General features: G+C 40.3%; 1 long non-coding RNA gene across 1 annotated transcript; it reads left to right on the top strand.

Annotated features, from left to right (window-relative positions):
- The first annotated feature begins 5074 nt into the window (after positions 1–5074).
- LOC148129548 (uncharacterized) lies at positions 5075–10778 on the top strand. The gene is made up of 3 exons (XR_015745373.1): positions 5075–5153; positions 6997–7071; positions 9967–10778. It is a non-coding gene; the product is annotated as an uncharacterized LOC148129548 (long non-coding RNA).
- The last annotated feature ends 3569 nt before the right edge of the window (positions 10779–14347 follow it).

Below are 14347 nucleotides of genomic sequence, written 5' to 3'. Positions count from 1 at the left end.
TTAAATAGTTCATTTGGCACTTTAGTTGTTGGCAGCAATTCAAAGGAGAGAAAGGTGGGTGCTTATCTCGAGGGACTGTTTGGGACTCCCTACAGGCTGGGAATGAACATAATTCCCAGCATTGAAATAAACAAGATTTGTTTTAACTAAGCATGTGCTTAATTACGGTCTCAGGAAGCTTTGGTCAGAACACAAAGTCCCTTCCAACTCTGTTATTCTGTCCCTTTCACCCTGGAGTGAGGACCTGATAGTAAACGTGGATCACATCACAAAATGAGAAGAAGACCAAAACTGTCATGCAAAATAAGCTTTATTTTATGCCCCGTCTTGATTCATTCCGGAGCAGAAATAACAAATAAGCATCAAGACAGATTGTACAGATCAGGTGAGCAATCAAAGGAGAGATTAAACATTTTCACATGCACCTTTAAAGGTGGGTCAGCAAGTCCTTGAAGGACAGAGATCTGGAGAAGAATGTCCTTGGGGGGAAAAAGCAGAGGATGAAGGGGCTTTCAAGAAGCACCAAGCCATCATATGTTCCTTCAGGAAGTTCTGAAGACTTGGCCTCTTGACTTTCCCTTGGAGAGCTTCTTGTGTCACTCAGCATCTTCATGGATTCTTCAGAGCTTAGCAAGGCCCACAGAAGCTGCCACGCCTGGACCCATATTGATACCTAGGGCCATAACAGGAGTTGTAGCCGATGGATTGGCGACGGCCATAGAGACCACCATATCTACATCCATAGTCATAACCTCCGGAACCGTAGCCTCCGTAGTACCCAGGTGAGGAGTATTTGTTGCCATAACCATAACCATAACCGCAGTTGTAACCTATGGGCTGATAGCAGGTACCTCCGTAGGCCGGGCTTTGATGACCACCATAACCATAACCACAAGAGGGTATGTAACGGATACCCCGGCCGTAACTGCCATAGCAGCTTCCGCTACTCCAGCGAGTTCTATTCCTCAACCCGCTACTTCCAGCGGAGAAACGTCTGGGATGGCTTGAATCATAACAGGACTGGTTTGGATAGTAGGACATCTTGCTTTAAAGAAGATGGGTAGATCTGAAACGAGACACAAAACAATGAAAGGAGATCACTTTCAGCTCAGAAGAACCATTGTTGAGTTGGAGAAGGATCTCAGAAGGAAGAAACATGTCCTCATTCATTCCTCTACGATAACATTCCTACTTTTGTCATCCTCCCAGAACCGAAAGGGTGGACTCCAACTCCCCAAATTCCTCAGCCACCATCAGATGATTTAGAAGGGGTCCAATCAAACATCCTGGTGGAAATCCATGCCTTCCATCCACAGAAGGCAACCCAACTTCTCAAAAGGGACAACCCTGGGTTGTTCATTTTGAGACGTTCTGTCAACAGACCCAAGAGTGGACATTTCAAAGAAGGACAGTTCAGAATTGAGCCAATTCTCTGAGCAAAGAAAAGTAAAGGAGACGCCTTACAAGAACTTACTTGGATATCAGAAGGTTGGAAAGCCCAAGTGAAGCTGTTGAAGCTCTCCTGTCTGTCTTCTCCTTTTATACTTCTCTGATCATGAGGCAGCTCTAGCATACTAGATTTTCTAATCTCAATTAATTATGAATCTTGATAAGTTGAGCGGGTAATATCCTAATTACTTTAATTGTTTGGTGTTTTTTTCTCTCCTTCTTTGAAGCCATTAGTTTATCAAAGGCAAATCTTGCTGTAAAGTCAGCATGATGCTAACTAACACCCTCAAATGCCTTTCACATGAGGGAGTTTATGACTGGACTTAATTTCATAGCTGTTTGGAAGTTCCATCAAAGGGTTCATCCCACACCAAACTTGGTGGACTTAACACCAGAAAAGAATACAGAATAATAGAGTTGGAAGGCACCTTGGGGGGTCTTCTGGAGTCCAACTCTGTCCTCAAACAGGAGATCCTAGACCACTCCAGACAAATACCTGTCCAGTCTCTTCTCCATCTCCTCCATGGATGGAGCACCCACAACTTCTGGAGGCAACTTCTGTCCCCCTGGTTGAAGACCAACTGAAGTCCAACATATCGTTGAACATCCATCTAGTCCAACATTTCTTATGGCGGCCACCAAGGTGCTATCTCTTGGGTGGCTTTCCATAATATTAATTTAGCTGATATGGTGGCCTTCTTGACAAAACATGCTTTATTTGACTTTGGAATAGTGCATTGCATGACCTTGTGGTTCATAAGCCATGGTTTGTACAAAAACACTTCATTGTGTTTTGGTCAATAAATAAATTATTAAATTAGATCATTAGAAGGGAATGAGCTAACCCAATTTTATCCAAACCATCAATTCAGTTGGGATTGTTAAGGGGAATTCCCCATGAATTATAGGATCAATTCATTTGGCTCCATCCGATTGGACAAGAAAGTCCTCTCAAGATCCTACACACAACTTTGTGAGCTCACACCAAGGAATGAAGGATTGGGGAAATCATTTCGCAAACCTATTAACAGCAATGAATGGATAGGGTACCTATAATTTATTTTTAACTCCTTTCTCATTAACATTAATTTCAGCTCGATCCTGCCCTTGATCTGCCCATATTAGTGTCCCTTTGACTCATAAAAAGATTAGTTAATCTGGTAATTGGCATCAGGACAAGACAGCAGTTTGTTCAGTTTTAGCGAGAATTTGCACACTAACATTGCTTCACCCGCAACTGAATTTAAAATGAATCACAAATCCGATGAACTTGTGTACAGTCAGGATGAAGCAAACGTGTTGTTCTCCATCTAGGATGCTGGGTTGGTATTGTTCCCTTTATGACAACAAGTTATTCCTACCAGTTCTTTGGTTTCCCCCAAATTTTTAATCCCCCCCTGTTTAATTTTTTTTTTTTTTTAAATTTAGGTCTAAAAATTAATTTAGCTAAACCAGGAAAGGGACAACTAAATCCATTCAATGTAAGAAATTGTTCATAGAGGCATGTCAATCACCCAGGCCAATGGCAACTGGGTGCAACTGGAGCAAACTTTTGAATCTGAGACATTCCGATGCTCATTCAAGCAATTTCAGCAGAATAGAATAGAGATGGAAGGGACCTTGGAGGTCTTCTAGTCCAACCCTGTACCATTTTAGACAAGTGGCTGCCAGTCTCTTCTTAAAAACTTCCATTGAGGGAACACCCCATAACTTCTGAAGACAAGCAATTCTACTGGTTAATTGTTCTCACTGTTAGGAAGTTTCTTCTTAATTCCAGGTTGCTTTGGAAAATAAGTTGTCAGAGCAAAATTATCTAGGAAGAGAGTCAGAGAGTTGTTGGAATGTACCAACAGAACATCTGCAACGAAACCTCTCAGATTAACAAAGTGTAGTCCAGTTGCCATGATTCAATCTTTTGACACATTCACAGAGGCGATGATATTCTCTGGCTTCCCCACCTACCCACCCCAAAAATATCTTGCAAATATGTATGCCGATATCTTACATATCTGACTACATTTGGAAAGGTAGCAAGTTCTCCCTCTGTGAAAGTTTTCAAGAAGCATTTGGTGGGCTCCAATCCCAGGTATTCTTTCTCCAAATCTCCTATGTTTTGCAGGTGTGCGCAAAATGCTGTTCTGAGGACTACAATATCATAAATTAGTCCAGAGTCCAATTAATGTCATATTCTGCTGTTCTCATCCAGTTTGTTGCATCTGATCTTTCCACTTTGTTATATTGTGATTCATCCTCATTTTCCTTCTCTACACTTGCCCCTCCCTTCTGAGACCATTATAAAATATAATTAGCATGGTCAGTTTCTTCTGGAACAAAATACTTCATTTGCAATAAAACCAGTTTCTCCCAATATATTTGGGACCAAATCTGCAGAGTGTTCTCTTTCTCCTTTTAATCAGGAAGGCAGTTCCAAGATGCTCTCCTGCTTAAATTCCATCAGCTTGGAGACTTATCAACAGTTAACATCTATACCACCCAAAAACTTGCGCTAAAAGGAGTTGGGGGGGGGGGGGAAGCATTTGATAGAGTAGAAATTAGATAGAGATTATGGCTTAGCTTTTTGGCCAGCAAACTTGGACAGTTGAGGTTTGTTCAAGAAACAGTGGTTTGGCTAACCATGGTTCAATCCGTGGTGTTAACCTGGCCAGGTATTTGCATTTTGATAGGCCTGATCCAGAAGTGGTTTTTCTTTTCGCTGCTCTCACGCTTGCAATCTGCTTAGCTTCCTTCCAAGAAATTTTAATATCCAATAGGGATTCCTTTGATTATTTATCGGTTGGGATTAACAATACAGAGAGCCCCCTGCCCCAAATCTTTTTCCTGCATTGAGTTTGTTTGTTTGTTTGTTTTGTTGTTAAGGAGGAAATGAGTGGATGGATGAAAAGAGGAAGGGACGGAGGAAGAAGAAAGATTGAAATAGGAGATAATATCAATAATTAGGGTTGAACTGTGGAGTGCTATCTGAACTTGGCTGTTTGCTTGCAGACATCTCATTAACCTACTAGGTAACATCATCAGTGTGAGGGAGTGTGGGGTTTGCTCCCTGTTTATCTACAGTAGCTTATCCTACCAGTGTTGATGGAGGTGTGGTATTTTTTTTTCTTGCTAGTTCCTCGATCAGTTTTCTGCTTGTTTGACTGGTATTAATCCCTGCTTATCTGGGTGTTGCCTGCTGGAGAGAATATGTTTGGGTCTTTTTGTTTTCTTCTTAGTTTATGTTTTAATTCTCTCTTTGGAACGGTATGTAAATGTAGTTTATCTCTATGTGTCTATTGATGGCTGGTTTTTTTCTGAATGAAGAAGAATCCTTTTGTGTTTTGGGGATTTAATTTGGTCTAGGATGAAAGGTAGTCTACCGAAGACTTTAAGAGCTTCGGTTCCTGAAATCAAGATGGAATTGAACAATGCTTTCCTTAAGATTGGGGAGTCATAGAGAAGGAGGACAGTAGCTGCCATTGAAAACAATCATGTCATTCTTTGCAAATGACAATGGTGAGTCAAAAGATAAAAGGAGTTCTTGATGGACATGTTCTGTAACTTGTTGACATTTGAATGTGGAAAGATGCCTGGCTTGTGAGCAACTTCCTTTCAATGTCAAGAGAAATCTGATATCCAGCTGGATATCTCCCAGACACTATCTTTTGAGAGATACACCATCTCCACTCCAACCAGATGAACCATTTATGGTGAGAAGATGGAGGGAAGTAGACCCAGAGACCTCAAATACAGAGGCTTCCATATTTCCTTTTTCTTCCAGATCTTCTTCTTCTTCTTCTTCTTCTTCTTCTTCTTCTTCTTCTTCTTCTTCTTCTTCTTCTTCTTCTTCTTCTTCTTCTTCTTCTTCTTCTTCTTCTTCTTCTTCTTCTTCTTCTCCTTCTTCTTCTTCTCCTTCTCTTCTCCTTCTCCTTCTCCTCTCCTTCTCCTCCTCCTTCTCTCTTCTCCTTCTCCTCCTCCTCCTCCTCCTCTTCTTCTTCTTCTTCTCTTCTCCTCCTCCTCCTCCTCCTCCTCCTCCTCCTCCTCCTCCTCCTCCCTCCTCCTCCTCCTCCTCCTCCTCCTCCTCCTCCTCCTCTTTTATCACTTTAGTTATATCACTAGATTTCTTCCAGGTACCAAACATTAAATCTAAATAGTCTACTAGGATGGGGTGGAAATCTGTGTAGCTAGTTACCAACTTTTGAAAAGTATGAGCAGTGGGTTTATTTTTGTATCTATTTCTGGCTGTGATTTATCTATACATCTAAAAGGGGTCTGAGCTGTTTAGAGAAAATGCAGAAATAAAAAGTTCAATCTCACTTCGAGTTGTGAAAACTATCTTTTCCCGATAATGATAGCATAAAGAGATGGACATTGCAGCCTTCTTTACAAGCTCTTTCCCTGGGAATATTTTGGAAGGTCTATATTTCATCTCCCACACCCTCTCAAAATTTGTTCGGCTCCTCCAAAAATAGCAAAACACGTCAGCCTTTAAATCAGGTTTAGCAGCTAACTCAGCCAATAAGCTTCACCAAATTCCAGGAAATTTTTAAATATTTTCATAACTTTGAGTGGGATGGAGAATTAACTCTCATCATGTTGCCTCTCTGTTTTTTTTTTTTCCTAAAGAGCTTTTCATTTTTAAAAAGCAGCTTAGAAAAGAAAGATTGTTTAAAAAAGGGAAAAAAACCAGAAAGTGCAAAAAAAGGAAAAAAAATAGAAAAGGTAAGGATGTAGTAAAGAAAAGAAATACATTTGTTTTGTATGTCCAATATTATATATATATTTCCACGCCATTTTGTAATGTCTCATTTTTAAATCCAGCCTCAGTTTTGCCATATAATACTTAACAGAATAACAGAGTTGGAAAGGGACCTTGGAGGTCATCTAGTCCAACCCCTGCTCAAGTAGGGGACTCTTGTTCTTGTTCCATAACCTCTTTTAAACAGAATCTATTTAGAGTAAAAATTAATTTCTGGGTCCATTGTTTAAAAATATCCGAAGTTCAAATATTTTCCTTCCTTTGTTCTGTATTTTACACTAATAGGATGAACGATCAGAAATACCAGCATGATTTAAAAAAAACAAAAAACACCAGCAGTTAAAATTACCAACCATTATCGAATTAAATCACGTGTGACTTTTCTGCACGTACTTCTCTCCCTCTGGAGCATAAAACGCGTTCTTGCAAGGACATTTGCATTTTAAACTTCCTTCCTTTATTCAGTTGTTTCATCCTCACCTTATTATCTATGCTAATACATCTTAATGAGTGATCTTCTGAAAATGCTCCAGAAATTATAGGAGTAACAATACGCTTCTTTCATTGCTACTGCTAAAGAAATTTCTTTTTGTCTCCCCCCTCCTCCTTTTGATTTAATCATTTGCATTTATTATTATTTTTGGCCTATTAAATTTTCCTGGGGTGATGGAAAATTTGGCAGATCAGCTGTTCGTTTTGACTCCAGGGGAAAATGATTGCAATTGTTTTACATGGAACTTTTAATGGTTGCCAGCTAATTAAATAACAAAGGGTGTTTCATATCCCCCCCTTAGGCTCCCAAGGAAGAGATATAAGGACGCTAAACATATTTCACTAAAAAAATATTCCTTCTTTCTGCGCTGAAGCTGGTAAGTCTGTTTGATTCATTTCTTTAACAAAAAAAAACAAAAAAATCTTCTTTACGGGGCTTTCTACTCTTCGCCTTTTTCCTATGTATCCATTTAGACAGCTTTTTTTTTTTTTTAACAAGTTTTTTCCCAGGAATGTGTTCAATCTTTTGGAGGGCAAAGCACATTTATTAAGCAAGCGTTGGTTGTCTCCCTTCTCTATTTCAAGGCTTTACCTCCCAGTTGTGTAATATTTTTCTCCCGTCTGTGCTTCTTTTGCAAAATAAAAATGTCTGGAGACTTTGCTATCATTCATCGTAGGACGGATTCACTGCATCTTCATTTAAATATTTCTTTTTTCAACAGATCCTTTAATTCACCCAAGGTGGGTACGGTTAGGATTGTAGCTCCAAAAAAAAACCCACTCCATGAGGAATAAAACTCTTTGATTTTAAGAGGAATGTAATTCACAGATAAATAAAGCTACATTGACGAATCCAGCCTTGTAGAGGGTAGCACCTAACAATTCTCACATAGAGCATAAAATCATAGTGATGGAAGGGACCTCCGGAAGCATCCGATCTGGAGACCACCAAGAGATCAAGACCGGGAATTCCAATTTTAATTGTAATTTTTAATTGGAATTTTAATTGTAAGTTAAAAGAAGTAGAAGAAAAAAAAGGAGACAGAGGGGAAAAACCTTCTGCCAGGAAAAATGGACAGTTGTGTCTGTGAGACGAGTAATCAAACGCAGCTATGCTTGATGTCCTTAGAATAGTTTAGATTACTGTAGGATCATTATATCCCTTTTAAATATTACCTTTGAACATTAATCCAGATGGAAACTTTTGAATATAGGGGGCTTGAAGGACACGGACAATAGCTGGAAAACAACCTGGTAAATGATGGTTGTAATGGAAATCAATCTGTGAACTGTTTGAACAAATGACTAACTTTTGTAAAAATTCAATATTCAGGGAGTAAATATACAACTATTAGCCTGATTTGTCAAGAGAGAGAGAGAGAGAGAGAGAGAGAGAGAGAGAGAGAGAGAGAGAGAGAGAGAGAGAGAGAGAGAGAGAGAGAGAGAGAGAGAGAGATCTACAATTTCACACTATGTTCAAGTTACCCAAATTGGCCCAAATTGGCCCATCTATAAATAAATGAACCTAGATATAGATATGTGCAATGTAAGTTCATTTATTTATAGATGGGCCAATTTGGGTGACCTGAACATAGAGTAAAATTATAATACATGTGCAAAGCCATTGAAACATCTCAGAATTCCTAGGAGGTGGAATCTAATCGTCCACAGGTTTTCTAAACAACTTTTGAAGGCTTTTCTCCTTCCACTGATGCTTGGAAACTGGTTCGGGTTGTTTTCCAACATCTGGTAAGTTGGCAACATTTTAAAAAAAAATGTTTCTCAATTAGAATTACCCCTCCCTTCCTTCAAGGGTTTCATGAAGACACGTGTGGTTTCCAAAAGCTCATATGCCTTTTTGGAACTGTTGCCAAGAAACATGCCCAACTGGCTCAATCTATGAATTCTTGGGTCGTAGTAATACAAAATGAAAAAATTGAATTCAATTAACTTGCTTCTTCTAGTCAGTTTAGGAGCACCACGTTCCAAGTCTTTGTTTTGCCTTCTTGGCCCTCCAAGACAAAAAGTTGGAAAGGAAGAGTGGCCAGCAGAACAAAGATCTCTAGGACAACAAAACACCCCAAAGCAATTGACCGCAATAACCAAGCCAGGGATATGGCTGCCTCTCTAGCCAAGAAGGAGAAGAGAGAACTAAAAATAATTCCTGACAGTTGGAAAAATTAATCAATGGAACAACTGGCCTGCTGAAGTTGTGAATGCTCCAACATTGTTCTTAAGAAGTGATTGGACAACCATTTGTGTGAAATGGTAGAGTCTGTTCTATTCTATTCTATTCTATTCTATTCTATTCTATTCTATTCTATTCTATTCTATTCTATTCTATTCTATTCTATTCTATTCTATTCTACTCTACTCTACTCTACTCTACTCTAACTCTAATGCTATTCTATTCTTTATTCCAGTATTCTATTCTATTTTCTTAAAAAATCTATTCTATTCTCTACTCTACTCTACTCTACTCTACTCTACTCTACTCTACTCTACTCTACCCTACTCTACTCTACTCTAATCTGACTGAGTTTTTCCTAGTGCAGAATTTGTGAGATACCCCTATTTCCTGGAAAAAGTGGTAGCCACTGACATATTTCTCAAACAGCAACTTGAAATCTTGTAGGCGTGATTGGGAGAATGCAGTAAGGAGATCTGACCAGGTCAAATTAAGGTTGCTGAGGATGAGATCCATCAACCACATTTGCATAACTAATTTGTTTATTGAATGAACCAAACCTGGGCGGACTTGACACAATCATACACTCGTGCTCTTAACACCTCTGGATCGCCCACGAAACACATACCTGAACAGAGAGGTGCCCTCTGTGTCCTCATGCTAAGTCATGAGAGAGATTAAGTCAGTGGCTTCCAACCTTTCTTCACCACAACCCCCATTAAACACCTTTTGTGGCCACAGATCATGGCCACGGACCTGCCCCCAAGACATAAGATTTAAATCATAACATCTCATCATGCCTTTAAGAACTCCTTATGATAACAACATGGCCCTCTAAGGGTCCGTGGCACCCAGGTTGAGAACCATTGCTCTAAGCCATGGGAGAGACCTCTTGGAGATGAGGTAGGTCTACGGTTCTCATCTGCCATGGTCTCCAGTTGGCTTTTCTCCATCAGGATTTGACCGCGCTCTATTCCCGTCCTTCCATCTCTTTGATCCAAAGGGTTTGCGGGTGGTGCCCAGAAAGGAAAGGAAATAGATGAAAAATATGAAGCTCACTTGATATGAAATCCTTTCTTTTCAGGTCTATCTCTGCTTCCAGGAACATGAACTTCTACACTCAACCAGAATCCATTGACTCTTCTTATCTACCATACTATCTCTCGTGTTATCCACCGTGTTATGCTCCTTGCTATCCCCAGTATGGTTATGGCACTGGGACCAGCTACTGTGACCCAGGCAATGGTTACAACTATGGTTATCAGCCATACGGCTATGGTTATGGGGGTTTAAATACATGTTCCACATCACCTTGTAGTTATGGTTACCGATACACCCGCAGAGGAAGCTGCTACGAACCTTGGAACTACCGGATGGGCTACGGAGCCAGGCGCAACTTCCCATCCAGGAGATACAATAGCCCCAACCCCTGGTAAACTCCAGGTGGAGCTTCCAGAAGATTGCAGATACAGCAACCATCACAGGTGGCTACAAAGGACCTGGTGTTTCTGAAAAGCTGAAGAGAAGCAGCTCCCTTGTCCCTTTTTAGATGTTGAAGTGTGGCTTCTCCAACTTGGGGACAATGAGTTGTGAGTCAACCATGATGGGAATTGTAGTCTCAGTTTATCAAAAAGGCATCAAACTTGAAAAGGCTTAGTCCTTCTCATTGCCAAAAATGACCCGGTTCTTTCCCAGGATGAAAGGTGACCCAACCCCATGTCCCATTTTCGTCCATCTCTGTGGCCACCGCATGTTTTCAAGACCGTATCTTTTCACGAGAAGAATATGGCTTGGAGGAACAGGTCACGTTTCACGCCACCTTCTTAACAATATCCAACAAGCTTAGTGAGGAACCAGACACTCTTGCTGTAGTCTTCTCCTGCAATAAAATCTCAACCTCAATACCAAACCATCTCCTCTATTATTATCTTATTTATTGTGCATTGTTTTAATGACAACACTCTAGTGGGGACGTGGGTCAGAGGGAAAAACATTCATTGAAGCTCTGGAACGATCCCTCCCACCAACCGATGGGAGATTCCAGATCCCGTTGTCCTTTAGAAAGGCATGATAAAAAAAAACAAACCTGGTTTCTACTTTGGCTTTTGGATGGTCGGGAGTTTCACCTGGAGAAGAAGAGAAATGATAAACCCCAGAAGCTTCTTAATTTTTTTCTATTCCAGGGAGGGAGGGAGGGAGGGAGGGAGGGAGAGGGAGATAGATTTTGGGGTACAATGTGGCTGAGAACATTTCTGTGCCAGCCAGGCAACTGGCCCATCCTTCCCACTTGAGTTTTTCACACTTCATCAACAGTCAAAATTGACACACCAATGTATGTCTTACGTTTTTGTTTTATTTTATTATAGTCCAGTCCTGTAAACTTTCCTCTCTATATTGTGATCCCAAAATTATTTATACACGGACGTCTATTATTTTCATCGCTTATATTGTTTTGGCTAACAAACAATCCTCGTTTGATGAGTGAGTTGAGTATTACAGGCCAAAAAACCAAACAAACATTATTAACCTTCAGTATATGACTTTGAAAATTAGATTATCGTCTATACTTGGAGATAAGGTGGGAATTTTAGGTTCCAAGATACAAAATCAGGTTTGATTTATCCACCAATGGTTTCATCTGCAATTATATGTAATACTGTTTTATAAAAAAAATAGTCAAATATTCAGCCCATCTGCGGATAAGCTGAACCTTGAATGTTTAAATCGGGGGGAAAAGTGCCACGTGAAGACTCGCCAATTGTAAAAATGAAAATGGACTGTACAAAAATGACATTGGTTTATCCATATGTGATACACTTTTAATGGCATTTTGGTCTAAAAATGATCAGCTTAAGGATAAAGAGTAAATTAAAAAGGGTGTTAAAAGATCTGGGTGAGGCAGAACTATATGAGGTCCTCATGAAAAGATAAGAGGTATCAATGACCAATGAAGACCAAATCAAAATATTTTCCCACTAAGGTTGGATCAAAAATGAATTGTGTTGAAAGGGGACCCCCAAAATACTAATGGGTCTGCAAATCACAACCACAATTTGAATTATACCCCTAATTCCAATCCTACAGTTGTATTATCAAGCTCATGTTGAACATTGGAGTTTTCAAGAAGGGAGAAGTTATCCAATCCCAGTTAGGGAGAAGTTATCCAATCCTTTCCTTGTAGCCTGCAAAACACACCTCATATCTGCAAAGAACCACCTGTAAGGAGCCCTCAACATGTAATTACACAACCTACTTTACTCTGACTCACATCAGTAGTGACAGAAAGCCAACATGTTAGGTGGAAGCATACAGTAGTCAGCTCCCCATGAGACATATACTCATGACAACCCCAAAATTACCAACTGTGTAGATTTGTTGAGTGGCAGAAAAGCAGTGAGATAAGATTCCCTCGGTCAATGCCTACTTTTGATCTTGTCTAATCTGATTCTATCTCAAGCGGCAGGAAAAGGCATCTCCCAGTTTCCAGCGGTGGTGCCAAAGATCTGAACCTCAAGCTTTCTTGTACATCACCAAAAAAAATCTCCACAGCTGAACTGTGAAATTGCAACCAGATCAAAAACCGAGATGGCTAATGTGTCATTCGGTTAATTAACATCACAGAGCTATTTACTTTAAATATAACAGGATCTACGAGAATCTGCATATTGTGTAGGAGATAAGTAGCTTAAGGTTGGTCATGAGCCTCTTCTTATTTTAAATGAAGGCAAGCTGGACCCAAACAGAAGTTGAAGGACATATAATAACATCTGCCTACCTCCAAAAGTGTAAATGGATGACCTCGAATTCTCCCTGTTCTGATTCACCAACCCCATAACTCACACCCCAGCCCCCCAAGATCTAGACAATTGTGCAGCTCAGTGATTTATGATCCATATTTGATCCCAGTGTCCATCAGAGGGATGCTGAAGATGGGAATATGTCCTGTTGAGCCTCCTTGAGTTGAGCCACAATGGCCTCCTGAAAGAGAAGACCATTTTTTTGACTCAGTGTAGAGTAGACTACTGTTGGGAACAGAGTTGGTTCAAATCATGCCAATGGAAGGTGTAAGAATGAACACCAGAGAAAAATGGGACGTGGTACAAGGACAATACCTTCAGAGTACCCAGTTCTTGAACTACAGAAGTTGAAACAATTGGAAATCAAGAGTTTTCATGTTGGTTTCATGCAATATGCTAAGCTTTCATGTGTGTTTGAGCTGATACGTCCTGCAAAGTCAGCCAGTTAAGACAGTCTATAAACCAAGACCAAGAAAAAATGTCGGTTTCATGCAATGTGTGTGACAAGAGTCTCTGTAGCTGGCCATGATAAGAAACCTGGTGCTATTTTAGGTGGCTGGTGAAGTTTAATTTTTTTGTCTGTACAGGTTTTTTTTTTCCCTTGCCTACATTCCAGAGGTGGTATTCAGCTGGTTCAGACCAGTTCTGGAGAACCGGTAGTGGAAATTTGTAGTAGTTCGAAGAATTGGCTAATGCAACCTCTGACTGGCCCTGCCAACCCCATCTATTCTCCACCTCCCATTGAGTCCCAGCTGATCGGCTGGTTCTTCTTTGGTTGCCCTGCACAGGAGAACGGAGCTGGAAAGCAGGTTAGTGGGGGTGCAGAGGGAATGGAGATTTTGCAATATCCTCCCCCTGCCACACCCACCAAGCCATGCCCATAGAACCGGTGGTAAAGTTTGGAATCCCACCTCTGCTACATTCCAATTTGGCATTGGAGAAACATAGAAGATAAGAGATGTTCTTCAACTATAGATGTGTATGCCAACCCAAAGATTAAAAAACAACCACAGGCACGGAATTCGATGCAGAAGAAACTTTAATCAAGGACAGAGAAATAGAGATACAGAAAAAACAGTTTCAGTTTAAGGTGATGAATACAAGTTAGTTGTAGATATTTAAGCAAGGATATAGCTTGCCATGCTGGAAGAGACCTCAAAGAATCTTCTAGCACTCTGTTTCCTACAAGGCCCAGCCATATCCCTTCTGGAGATACATACAAGGAAGGTGTTAAGATATTCCCCCTTAGTTAGTTCTCCAGGAACATCTATTGATCAAAGCAGGCATCCTGCTACTGACTATAGAGGTAGAATTCTTAGCATGCTATCCCTAATTATATGTCAACTAGTTTAAGATCATTGAAAGCCAGGTCCAATCAACATAAGTGATGGAACTATCTGTTGGTTGTCTTGAAAGTTGCGTTGTGTCTTCTCCATTTTTATTTCATTTGTTGCATCCTGTTGAGATTCTAAAGCGCCATCTCAGAAGCTGCTGCTGGATCTGAAGGCTCTTCCTGAAGGGCAACCATAGAAAAACAAAGCCAGGAGACCAATAATCAGTCTTGGAGTTGTAGCAAGGAGAGGCACAGCAGGAACCTTGGAAAGGAGGTCACATCTGAAGCCAGGAGATCAACAATAGTAGTAAGGATAATAATAGATGACAGGGCAG

The sequence above is a fragment of the Notechis scutatus genome, chromosome 14 (genome assembly GCF_049901735.1).
Source record: "Notechis scutatus isolate UNSWTSFEM ecotype Mainland chromosome 14, rNotScu1.2, whole genome shotgun sequence".
Taxonomy (NCBI): Eukaryota; Metazoa; Chordata; class Lepidosauria; order Squamata; family Elapidae; genus Notechis; species Notechis scutatus.
Note: the sequence above shows the minus strand (reverse complement) of the source record. Positions and strands in the feature narration are given on the sequence as shown.